General features: G+C 50.1%; 1 long non-coding RNA gene across 1 annotated transcript in view; it reads right to left on the reverse strand.

The window, feature by feature from the left end:
* Positions 1–2,681: 2,681 nt before the first annotated feature.
* LOC120372603 overlaps positions 2,682–12,066 on the reverse strand; it is a 31,974-nt gene continuing 22,589 nt past the window's right edge. The window contains exon 3 of the long non-coding RNA XR_005585068.1: positions 2,682–2,803. This is a non-coding gene — a long non-coding RNA (uncharacterized LOC120372603). The remainder of the gene's footprint in view (positions 2,804–12,066) is intronic.

Genomic DNA, 12,066 nt, shown 5'->3' on the forward strand with positions numbered 1-12,066 from the left:
TGTCCATTTTGTTCACCACTTGTATCATGTCAGTTCTGAGCTCTTTAGGGCATGGGGTGTCTTCACTGCTATTTGTCTGTACAGGGCCCACCACTGTGGGGCCTTGATCCCTGATTGGAGTTCTTGGGCATTACCAGAATACAAATCATTAATTATCAGGCCTAGATATGAAAAACGGCAAGACCCTGAGGTTTTGGCAGCTTAACCTTTTCACTGAGCAAATTAACACAAGGGGCCTGATTGGACTCTGATGCTTCCCACTCGTGTAAGCCCACTCACTTCATTGCGGCTTCTCAGATTTACACTGGTATAAGTGAAAGCAGAACGGGGCCTTTTTGGATACCACTGGGTATAGCTGATCTTCCTGAGACAGCGTGGGTGAGGAGCAGATTGGCTAGGACACCGCAAACAGAGAGGAAAAAATTGAATTCTTAGGGAGGAGGGTTATCTGGGGACCACAGGGAGTGGCAGTGGGCAGCTGCTGGGATGGGGAGTTGGAGCAGGAAAGAAAGAAATTGCAGGTGACTATAACACCAGAGCAATAGAGCAACCTCGCCGGAAGCACCCCAAAGGGCCCTCTGTGCTCAGAAGCCAGGTGAAAAAGGCTGGGAATGGCTGGGTCCCTTCCCAGGAGGAGGGTGTAAGTCCTTCTGATTTTAACTGGGGGATGGCAGGCAAGCTATCAGGGACTGTCTGATGCTGATGATCTGTGGCTGGGCACTGATCAAGAGAAAGATGCAGCACTTAGGAAGGGAAGGAAGAACTCTAGCCAAGGAGCCTTCTCAACAAGTGGATTCTGATGTCGCAGAATGGGGCCATAGCACATCAAATGACCCTAATTAATCAATGTGCCTGGAACCTTTAATGTCCAGTCGTTACTCATTTCTCAAACACATCTATCCACCAGGCAGAGACTCATTCTGCTCTCCCACTCCTGCTGGATGGAACCATCTTGGCTTGAATGGACTGGGCCTACTGTCACTTGGTGCTGGGATGAGATTAGAGCCAGGCAAGAATTGGCCCTGTCTGAGGGAGATTCGTGAGAAATCTCAGTCTCTGGAGCTTTGTTTATTCATGTGTTTATTTTTAACAAGCTAATCCTAATGCTCCTCCCCATTCTTCCTGCTATAACTCAGCCCAGGACTTGGTTCACTCCCATCTTTACTCCTGTCGGCTCCCCCTCTTCAGTCGCCCTCACTCAAAGCTGCCAAGCTCACCATCTTCTCCTGCTGCACTTAATCAGTCTCCCCACCCACCTCCACTCTCCTTCCACATCTATCTGAGATGCCAGGGTTGGCTTGAAGCAAATCCCCAGCTCCAAATACTCTGATCCTGATCCAGACTTTGTGGCCTGGCCTCTATTTTTAAGGCTCTGCACAGCTCGGCCCCTCTCTACACCTCTTCTCTAATCTCCTACCCACCCCTTGTGCTTAACCCATAGCTCATCTCCTGGCTGTTTCTCCTTGCTTCCTTCACCCATTCCTGACCTGGTGACCTCTTCCACCCCACCCCAGATACATCAAACGGCCTCCTAGTCACTGTGCCCTGAAGGTCAGATGGGCTTATGGGGGGCTTATCTGTGCCTAGGCCTTGTGCTGGCCCTCTACACAGTGGCAGCAGCCACCCCAGATGACTTGACACTTTCTGTCACTGCGATTCTGCCCTTTCTCTCTGCTGATGCTCCTCTATCTTGCTGTCCAGTGCTGAGATTAAAGTCCTGCTTTCTCGCCATCAGTTAAATTCACTCAGGGTTATTGCCCTTTTTTCTGAATGGAATCTGTGCAGTTCTGCATTGTGTCAAAGTTTCTAGATGCTTTATAAATGAGCTGGAGGAATCATATGAAATATCAGCCTGTCCTCTTTCGCCAGCCCTTTTTATTTGCATCAGTGAGTCCTAGGGGTCACATTTTGGATGCCATGAAACATAGGCATAACACCTGCCAAATAGGCATCTACATACGGTACATTGTATGTATGTATATGCCTTATATACATTGTATAAATATATACATTAATAGGTTGTCTGAATTGTGGCTCAACCTGAACAACACCCCAACACATGTGAGCTTGCCCACACACTCTGCATTTCTTCTGAGTAAGAATAAATTGCATAGGAGGCTGTGAGTAAGAGCTATGACTTGGTCAGGACTGCTGCATGGGCCTTATTTAAAGCCCACTGATGTCAATGGAAAGATTCCCAGTTGACTCTGGATCAGCCCCCATGTGCATATGAGTATAGGCATTTGAACCAGGCCCCTTTCTCTTTGCCCACCCCCTGCTATGCTCCTCCATCTGGTGCAGAGCCGATCCTCCTTGTGCAGCCAGGCAGACTAGATTCTCTGCATGCTTCCAGACAAGCCAGCGTACGGGTGGCATTTTCTGATATATACTCCTGCAATGGTGCAGATTAGTGTGTGGATTTCTGGTGTGCACACATACAGAGGGCAAATCTGTGAGGCTTTTCAGAAGGCTGGGATGACAGAACCCCCTCTGCTCTAACAGCAGTGGGACATGCTACTGTATTAAATATTAATCAATGGAGGTTTGCCCAGTGCTACTTCAAAGATGTAAAGTGCTGAGCATTCTTCTTCTCCTTCTTTTAAAAATTAAAATATGGAAGAGTTAAGAAGCATTAAGGATGAATGAAAAGCTGAGCAGTTTGTGCAAATGGGCTTTATTAATTATAACAAACCAATGCGCTCACTTCAAAGATGCTTTCTGGGAACTCAGATCCTCCCATGCTCTGGCATTCACTGGCATTAATCCAGATATTCTTATTCCTTTCAGGTGAACAGTTAAACAACTAGAAGAAGAAAATACAACTTTTCAGTATCATGAAATATTACCGTTCTGCAAACTCAGTCTACTGACCATTTAAGAGATGAGATGTATCGGTTTGCCCATAGACCTTGATTTATCACAAATACAAAAGTCCTTGCATGGTCCATATAAGTTAAAATTACACTGCTCTAAAGCAATATTAAAACCCACATCAGTTTTTATACATCTATGCAATGCTTTTTGTCCATTTCTTTGCCAAGTTCCCTCCTGTGTCATTTCTCCGAAAAAGCAGGGAACAAATTGCTCCAATATGAGCTGAAAAGTAGCATACTGGGCTTTTGTTTTCCCTCCCTTCAGTTGAAATCCTTTTCTCTGCCATTTCTGGAAGGCACCCATTATAATTAATATTACCAGGAACATGTGAGTATAGTGACACTTTAAGGTTCCTCAGCAGCAGAAGCAGCCAAGCGGATAAACTTGGAGGAAACAAAGATTGTGTTTTAGTAATAATGAAAGCAGCTCATCCTTGGCTCATGCATTTCATCCCAAAGTGTTTCAGTGTTTTACAGCAGCATGTAAAAGGATCATTCACACACCATTGGATTGCAGTCACCTCTGGGGTGGAATGCAGCAGCTGTTTAGCAGAACACAATAAAGCTAAATGATGCTTCAGGTTAGCTAGGGGAAACTTAGTCCAACTGAAACTGTAGCAGGAATGTAAAGAGGCAGAATGTAATTACCAAGCTGGAACAATGGGGATAGTCCCTGACAGTTTCAGAAAGTAGCATGGCAAACCTGGTCAGGTCTAAGTGCTCCTGGGGGAAAAGTGGTAGGCTGATTGGGGAAGTGGGCACAGCTGTGGCCACACCCAATCAGGCCACAGCTGGCCCTGATATAAGGGCTAAGGAGCTGGGTCAGTCTTACTCCAGCCTTGGAGGGGGAAGGACCTAGCTGCTGGGAGTATAGGGTACCTGAAGCAGAGCAGTCTTGGAGAAGGGCAATAGGAGGTGGGAAGATCCAGCCTGGCAACTCCTCAGGCTGAGGCCTTGTTAGGGCCTAAGGAGGTACTGCAGTAGTGCAGCCTGGGAATAGGCAGAGACAGCTGGTCCAATCCCCTTGACAATGATGAGTGGCCATTGCAGATGGTAGTTTGCCCTAGAGAAAGGGGGCTAGATGATGACTGGCAGTAGCCACTGAGGCAAAGTGAGTGTAGAGGGTTGGGGAGACCCAGAGTGTGGGGGCACTAGGGTCTGGGAGGGACATGGGGGGCCTGAGGCAGGAGAGACACTGGCCAGCAGGAGGTGCTCAGAGGCTGGAATTGAGCTAATTCCCAAGGCAACCAGCAGGAGGTGCTGTGGCAGTGAGTGCTCCATCTGCTACAGCTACCCTGTGTATGACAGACTCCACCTCCAGCAATGTAGCAACCCTTAGTAGTATGGCCGGGGTTGGCTGAGTGCTGGAGAAGAGAAAACAGCATCACCTACAGCCCATGTAATTTATACCAATGGTTTCTAAGCAAAGTTATGTCCAGGTTGTCCTGAGATGCCAGGAGGTCATTAGACTCTCTCTTGTTACACCACTTCCCTGTCATCATAGGCCAGGCTGATAGTGTCCCCAGAAATCTCCACCAAGGTCAGGAACCAAGGTTGCAGACATCCAGAACTCTTAAATTTTGAGTTTTTCATTTTCTAATTTTAAATCCCATCTATTCCATTTCCAGGGGAACAGAGGGGGAGGCAGGACTACTTCCTACAGTGGATTCTCTAAGCTTTGCCCAGTTAATAGAGCTCCTGGCCCTGCTATTCAGTCTAAATATCCCTATGCTCAGGTTCACCCCATTTTGCCTAGCTGCCTTCCCCCACACCCTGGATAACCCCCAAAGTTCCTTCCCCTGCTGGGTATTTACCTAGTGCTTGGTGAGCCATTTGTTCCCCGGCATCTCAGCTAGTCTCTCTGAGAGCAGCCCGGCGGCTCCAGAGAAAGCTCAGCAGGAAGAAGCACAGGAGGCTGCCAGGTTCATGTCTAATGAATTCCTGGATTTGACTGCTCACCTATGCCCCCAAATTCCTAAATAAAGAGTGACAGGGCCCCCTTTTATCCCCCACCCCTCTGCCTTAAGGGATGGAGCAGCTAATCCAGAGGGTACATCTGCAGTCTGACAGTTTGTGAACTCTGCCAGGAAGCATTAGTGCAGCACTCTCCTGGCTGGCTCCAGGGCTAATTCTCAACCTTTTCCACTAACCCTTTCCCTCCTGCCAGAAAGCCCCCCTTGCCCCTGGGGCTTGGCAGCCCCTTCGGTACAGACCAGCTGTTCGAGTGACCAAACAAGCCATGACACAGCTTTCTGCTAGACCTTGGCCAGCATCACAAGGCACAGGTCAGTGGGATACATGACAGGCCAAGGGCAGCGTTCTGTTTGCAGCCCTGCCTGGCTCCAGCTCAGATATTCCGCAGTTGCAGTGGGAGCCTTGCTCAGGTAGCAGGAGAGGAACATTGTAGTGAAGAACCAGCAGGCAGATGCAAGAGCCAACTCTCCTCCAAATCAGGAGACACCTTGCAGTGGGGAATGCAGAAGCGGGATGTCATTTAGCTGGGGTAGGAATTGACACCAGTGAGGTCCTCACTTGGCCTGGGTACTGTTATGCCACATGCCTGGATGGGTGGTTGGCAGCCATTTAGTACCTCTAGATCTAAAAGCGTGAGCCTCTGCTGCCGGAGCTAAAGACCCCAGCTGCGGTAGCAAAGGCTGTAGAAGCCTCATCAACCTCTCTGTGTGGCTCAGCTCACACCAAAAATGGGGGAGCAGAGCACCACATGGAGTGGGTGTGAGTGACAAGCAGCACAGCACTCGGGGACAGCAAAGGGTGACTTTTCTCCAACACAGAAGTGGGGTGGGGGGAGGTTCTCTGACAGCAGGGCTGAATCCACAGGACTCCTGTGGCCCAGTTTTCTCCTCCTTCATTTCAGCACCCTCTGCCCATCACCCAGAAGGGCTCCTTAGAAACTCCTCCCCGCCCTGGGAGAGGCCCCACCCTTTTAAACTAGGCTGATCGTCCAGTGCCAGACTGATGGGCTGATTGAGGTGGGCACCAGCTATTTGAATGAGGGTTTAGACCTGCTAGTGACAGTCATCACAATCAGGCTCAAGTTGCCTCTGAGCCTAGTGGCATCTTGGGGACAAGATCTTAGCATGACCCAGCCCTCTGGGACCCTTCTGAAGTGAGAATCCGAATGTGTCCCATAAATGCGAGCACTGTTAAGTCTCTCCTCTGTGCCTGGTCTTTCCTTGCTCCTTCAGGCCGGCCCTCTTCCTGACCTACCCAGTGCTGCTAATTGCCTCTGTATTTCTAATTGGATTTTGTTCTGTTTAACATATGATTGTGCACTATCCGAACCAAGGCCTGAAATCTCCAGGGCCCCAGTGGGCTGCCCCACCTGAGCTCTTCATTTACATGTTTACTTACTGCCATTCAGATCATCGGGCTTACGCTGTGCCGCCTATGACAGATAAATAACTAAGGCCCTTGTAGGCCAGATTGATTAAATGGATTTAATTAATGAGACTGTCTTCTCTCGGGGACGGGTCCTATGGCAATACAAAACCAGGTCCTTTTTATACTGCAGCTACAGCGTTGATTTAAACAATACAAGGCAGTGAGAAATTGAATAAACTCATTGAATCTATGACAAGAACAAACCAACAGGAGCAGGAAAGGTGGAGCCATGTGCTGGCTCACGGCTTCCATTACACTACATTCCCTCGTCTTCACTGCTCAGCCATGAGCTCCCTACAGACATGACACACGTCTTTGCTTCTACAGCAGGGCCCCTTCCTTTCTGCCTCGCTCGCTCCTTCATTGTGTGAGACAGAAAGCTGGTGTGGAAACAGGTGCTGCAGAAATGCAATCGCCAGAGAGAGGAGCTATGACTTCCTGCTCCTTTCTGGTGGGATTCAAGGATCGTGTCGGCACATCAAAAATGATGGGGAGAGGGTAAAAAGGAAAATGGGGTTTGGGTGTGGTTTTCCCCCTACACACACACTTGCAGAGATTCAAGACTCTGATCATTTGGGGCTGAGGTTCGGAAGCTGGGGTGGGTTCTTATTTTCTCCAAATGAATTAACACACTCAGTCACAAGATCAGTAGTTGCTAAGCCTTGGGGCAGAGGGGAGAGAGACAGATTCAGTGGAATGGATAATGGAAAGAAACCATTTTCAGTGGAGACTTTTGGAAAGGCGGAGAATGACTGAGAAGTTTTTCCAGGCAGCGGGAGTTGCAGAGGAGAAGGCTCCCACACCAGCAATGGCCAGACCGTGTGAAGGGACAGAGGATCATGCGAGGCGATGCAGAGGAAACAAGTCTTTGAGGGTGGTTGGAGTAATTCGTTGAAAGGTCATATTGAATTGTCTCCTCAGATAGGGAAGCCAATGGATGTGGTTGAGTCTGGGTGACATGAATTGCCCAGTGTATATATGAAGTGGGGAGTGGCACTGTAGGTCATGTGGCATCATACGGCATCTTAAAAGAAACACTCCTTGTGCAGGGATGTAAACAGAGCCTTTGGCAGCCCGTCATGATCCCTTCACACCTGAAAGCTGCAGAAGACTACTCATGGCAAAGTCAGGGAGTGGAAGCCACTTTGGGGCCCTGGGAAAGCCAGTGAGAAGGCAGGAATGTCTCAGCTGGGGTACCCAGTCAGCACATCCCTTGCGCACATGACACAGCCACAAGACAGTAGCCTGGGCAGGTGGGTCGCATGGGGAGAGGCAAGTCGTCATTTCTCCGTAGTGCTGGGCACAGCTTCCTGATCTCTGCACAAGCTCTGGGCCAGGCAGGTTCAGCTGTTGCCAGTGCACCCCCTGCATGTGATCGGAGCTCCAGCCCCAGGACAAGAACCTGCAGTATAAGGCACAGTTCTTTGCAACTGCCTGGCTGAAACCACTGGCACGCATGTCTGTTTACATCCTTCCTAGCCGGTCAGGGTGAGACAGACTCCCCAGGTGACACCCTCCTAGACAGCACTGCACACCACCCACTGATGCCTGCAACATGTTCATTCCTCTTCAAAGAGCACAGTTCTCTGCACCATTGGAGGTGCTGTACAAAGCGAAATGGTCACTTGAGGGCGCTATTAACTCAGAGGAATGGAGAATGGGAACAGACAGGAGAGGGTGGGCTGTGCCCTCCCCAAGGTTCAGATTGTGTGACAGTGTGTGTGGAAAGGGGCAGTGAATTTACTGCCTGACTGAGAGTCCTGGAGACAGGCACTCCTCTCACCCCCAGCAAGATGCTTTTATCCTTTCAGGCATATGAACTGTGGGGCCTGCAGGGGGTTGGTTATATCCCAGTCTCACTGTAGAGGAGGGGGTAAATACAGTGCTTTCCAGCAAGACTAGATGGAGAAGAAATGGCCAGAATCCAGCTCCTGGACCCTGCAGGTATCTAACAGGTAGTAAGCTAGAGAGAGACACGGAGACAGGCAAACTATGGAGATTTTCTACGCCAGACACTGAATCAGCTTTACCCATCATGTTGATGGAACTGTCCCTCCCAAAAAGCACTGCCCCCAGACCCAAGACTCCCTGCCTCCTGCAGAACCCTATATAAAGCACGACACCATGCGCTGCCCCACAGGGCCGGCTTTTCCTCCTGGCCGTGGACTCCACTGTGAGATCATGTGGGTGGCGTTCGTATCACACAGAAAAGGAGGGTCCTCGCCCTAGTGAGCTCACAGTCTGAAGAGGCAGCATGCAGAGACTGGAGGGGGTGATGAGGCAACGCGTAAGAGAAGGCAGCCAGGTTGGGGGGATAAGAGTGGAGAGGGAGAGCACAAGGATGAGCACAATGTGGAAGGAGAGAGAGAAACATGTGGCTGGAGGGGCAGGGAGTGACATGACCAGACCCAGCAGAGTGAGCACAGGTGTACAGTTAACGGAGAGATCCAAAGCAGAGAACTTCAAATACAGAGACAGGCTGATTCAGAAGCCTATGGATCAGAGGTATACCTCCTCCTTAAACACTCCTCATCCGGGGCTCTTGGGAGACTCCCCTGAAAACATCCTAGCACAGCTGCCCAGGGCATTTGTACAGCACAACGCCCCTTCTAGCACTGCTGTGTGTGTATATAAATGATGGGACACTGGACCTGCCCAGAGAAAGAAGACACTCTTCATTCTAGACTTTTGCATGACATCAGAGTCTACCACATGATAGGCACCTTCTAACGGGGAGGGAGTATTGCTGCAGCCCCCGAAATCAGACTTGCTGACCCCTGAGCAGTGGCAAATTCAGTATGTAGACTATTGCCACGCCGTACAGCTCAGGCTAAAGTTAGGCTGCAAGGACAGAAGGGCTTCAGTGCATCTCATCCTTGGCAGTTGTAATGATGAACCTGCCTGAGCACAAAGCACTGCGACACAGGGGGAGGGAGGAGGCTAACAGCAGGTAGCTGACAGGATGAGTAAGTGGAAGCAGGGAGTGTTCTGGCCCTGGTTTCCATCACTGGCAGATGCCCTACATGCAGGGCTCACAAACAGACACTAGAAGCAGCCTGCAGGAATCTTCTGCCCTAATTCTCCATTAACAAAGGCAAGGGCAGGTGGGCGTTAAGAGATCCGTGGGGCTGGGCCTCTCCAGGGCAGATAACGGAAGCGTTATGACTCTGAACACCTGAGTTCGAATGTGGTGCTGAGCACAAAAGTGCAGTGATTTTTGCCCTCAATCTTGCACTTGCGGGATGTCTCCCTCCATGAGGCGTACAAACATTTGGCAGAGCTTGAGTAGCAAGGGGTGATGCAGGTCAAGCTTGGGGGGCACTAGCAGAGCTGGGTGAGCAGCCCAGGACTGGAACAGCAGGTGAGGCTGTAGCTCAGAAGTAAGGTGCACTGGCAGAGCTGTGTGTGGCTGACCTGAAATAACAGGGGTTCCTTCACATCAGCAGGGAGATGCATTGGCAGAGCATATTAGTGGCGTCCAGAAACAGAACAGTGGGGGTGCTGCAGGTCAGACTGAGGGGTGGGGGCTATGTGGGGGAAGAGGGTACATGCCTCCCCTTGCTATGACATTGCAAGGCTTAAGTCAATAAGAGCATTCAGTGCTCTCATGAATGTCTATGCACCCAAGTCACACACAGCTTCAGAGGCAAGTGGAGCAGACAGTGAACTGCTCTCTAAGCATCCCCTTGTCTCAGGTTTGCTCATGATCTCCAGCTCCTTCAATGGGAGTCTCTGGCCCTCACTGCAGTTCCTGCCCATTCGTACTTGGCAGCAATACAAAAGCTGCCGCACACATTTTTTTTTTAAGCTAATTGGGACCTGTGTGTTCCCCTGAAGCACCTTGCTCAATATTAGCCGGCAACTCACGGGAAGATGCCCAGTGAGAAATGATTGCAGCTCATTAGCACCAGTGAAATGCCCTTGGGGTGTTCCACACCAGTGCTGCCATGTGTCGTCCTTGCCATCTGAAGCAGATGTCAGTCAGGCTCATTTCAGTGACTATCATCAGATTTTAATTAGGTTAAAACACAATTCCTGTCTCAAGCACTCTGCCAGGGGCTTGTTTGTTTCAATTTGGTTGGGGGGAGGGGCAAAGGGAGAAGGAGGGCAATTACATTTGACCAAAATTATTGGAATGAAATTAAAGCTAATGACCTCATTTGCATAATCTAATAACTGCAAAGCATAAAGTTTCTTTTTAAAAAACTTCAAGGAAATAACTATTTTCACTCATCCCTAGATGGCGCTGCTGGCACTGAAAACTGGAAGGTGATCACTTATGCAAATCTACCCAGGCACATGGGCTCTCCTGGGAAGGAGATGTGAACAGGTAACAGACCCTAAGATCCTGCCCATCCTGACCCCTGCAGGAAGGGGTAGTGGAATGCTGAAGTCCTATGAGCAGGTGGATTCAGTTAGCTCCAGCCTGGGTGTAAAAGGGGATGAACGCCTCTCTCGGGGGCAAAGAAAACTAGGGTCTGTGGCAGAGCTTCTGCAGGGAAAGTGTTGGCGCTGCCAAGCACAGGGAGACAGCTAGAGTGGAGGTTGTGTCTGGGCGATCCACTATAGCTAAACCCCAGGAAGTAGGTAACTTTGGCCATTATAGTGTAGGGAGAAAAGAGAGAACTCTGCCTGCTCCCTATGGGGCTCTTGGTCATTCAGTGCTGTCAGAGCCACTCTGGCTGTCTGAGACAGGGGTCTTTCAGGATGGTTTTTTTACCCTTAACGAACTGTCAGGGAAACCAGCAATGCTGCTCTTTCCAGGGAGGGAGGCTCAGCAAGCCCCACAGCTGTGTAGTCAAGGTGAATCCTTTGCAGGGTATGTAGCCAAGGAAGCCAAGTCACTGCGTGAATGTGAGTGAGTTAGACCTCCCTGGATATTTCTAGGCTGCCGTCTGATTGTCTACAACACGTCCTACTCCAGTCAGATTCTGGCAAAAACATCCTTGCCTGCTCTTAGCAAAGTCCACAGTGCCCAGCTAAGCAGCTGAAATTTCAGGGTCCATGGTCCCACCTCTCCTGAATATGTCCACACCGTTCCCATCTCACTGCAGGACCTCTGGCACCTCGCCCAGCCTCCTGGAGCCACAATGGTAGTTAGAAGAGCCGCAGAGGGACAGTGAGCCCAGTTGTAGGAAAGAGCTGTAACTGAAACCAGCCATTCCTTCGGCAAGGCCCCTCCTCCTCGTGTTCCCCCCTTCGCTGCCTTTGGGTGTCTGCTACGTTTCCTCAGAATATTGGATGCTAATCCTGGGAGGGAGGGATTGCTGCTCCGGGAAGGGTTCCTTCATCTCCTCTCTTGCTGAGAGTTTTTCTTAAGCCTTCTGATGTCGCTGACTGTGTCTGAGTGCGCTACAAAGCCAGCGTGGCCCAGAGTTAATGAGATCCTGAGCCTGAAAGGATATTTCATCAGTAAATGTCTCTGCCTCCTCGTCTCGAAACCCCAGTGGGTTGCTTTTCTGAACCAGCTCTTCAAAAACAGCCATGGGAGACTGGCTGGCTCAGAGAGTCACTTTTGCTTCTAGGTCGCCGCTTTGATTTCAGACCAGGTCAGCAGTGACTAATAGCAGTTAGCATCTGATAGCTGTTCATGGCCTGTGTGAAGAGGGTGGTTGGGTCCCAGCCCAGTTCTTGGTGGATAACTGTTCACATCATGAAAAACACCATCGCAACTGGACGTCTTGCTGGGACTCTCTAGGGAAGCTAAGAATGCCAAGAATATGTAACTTTGGAAGGGCAGCCTGGGGGAAGCTGCCATGAGCCATGCCTCCAGGGCTGTCAGCTCTACAGG

The sequence above is a fragment of the Mauremys reevesii genome, linkage group 9 (genome assembly GCF_016161935.1).
Source record: "Mauremys reevesii isolate NIE-2019 linkage group 9, ASM1616193v1, whole genome shotgun sequence".
In the NCBI taxonomy this organism is placed as follows: Eukaryota; Metazoa; Chordata; order Testudines; family Geoemydidae; genus Mauremys; species Mauremys reevesii.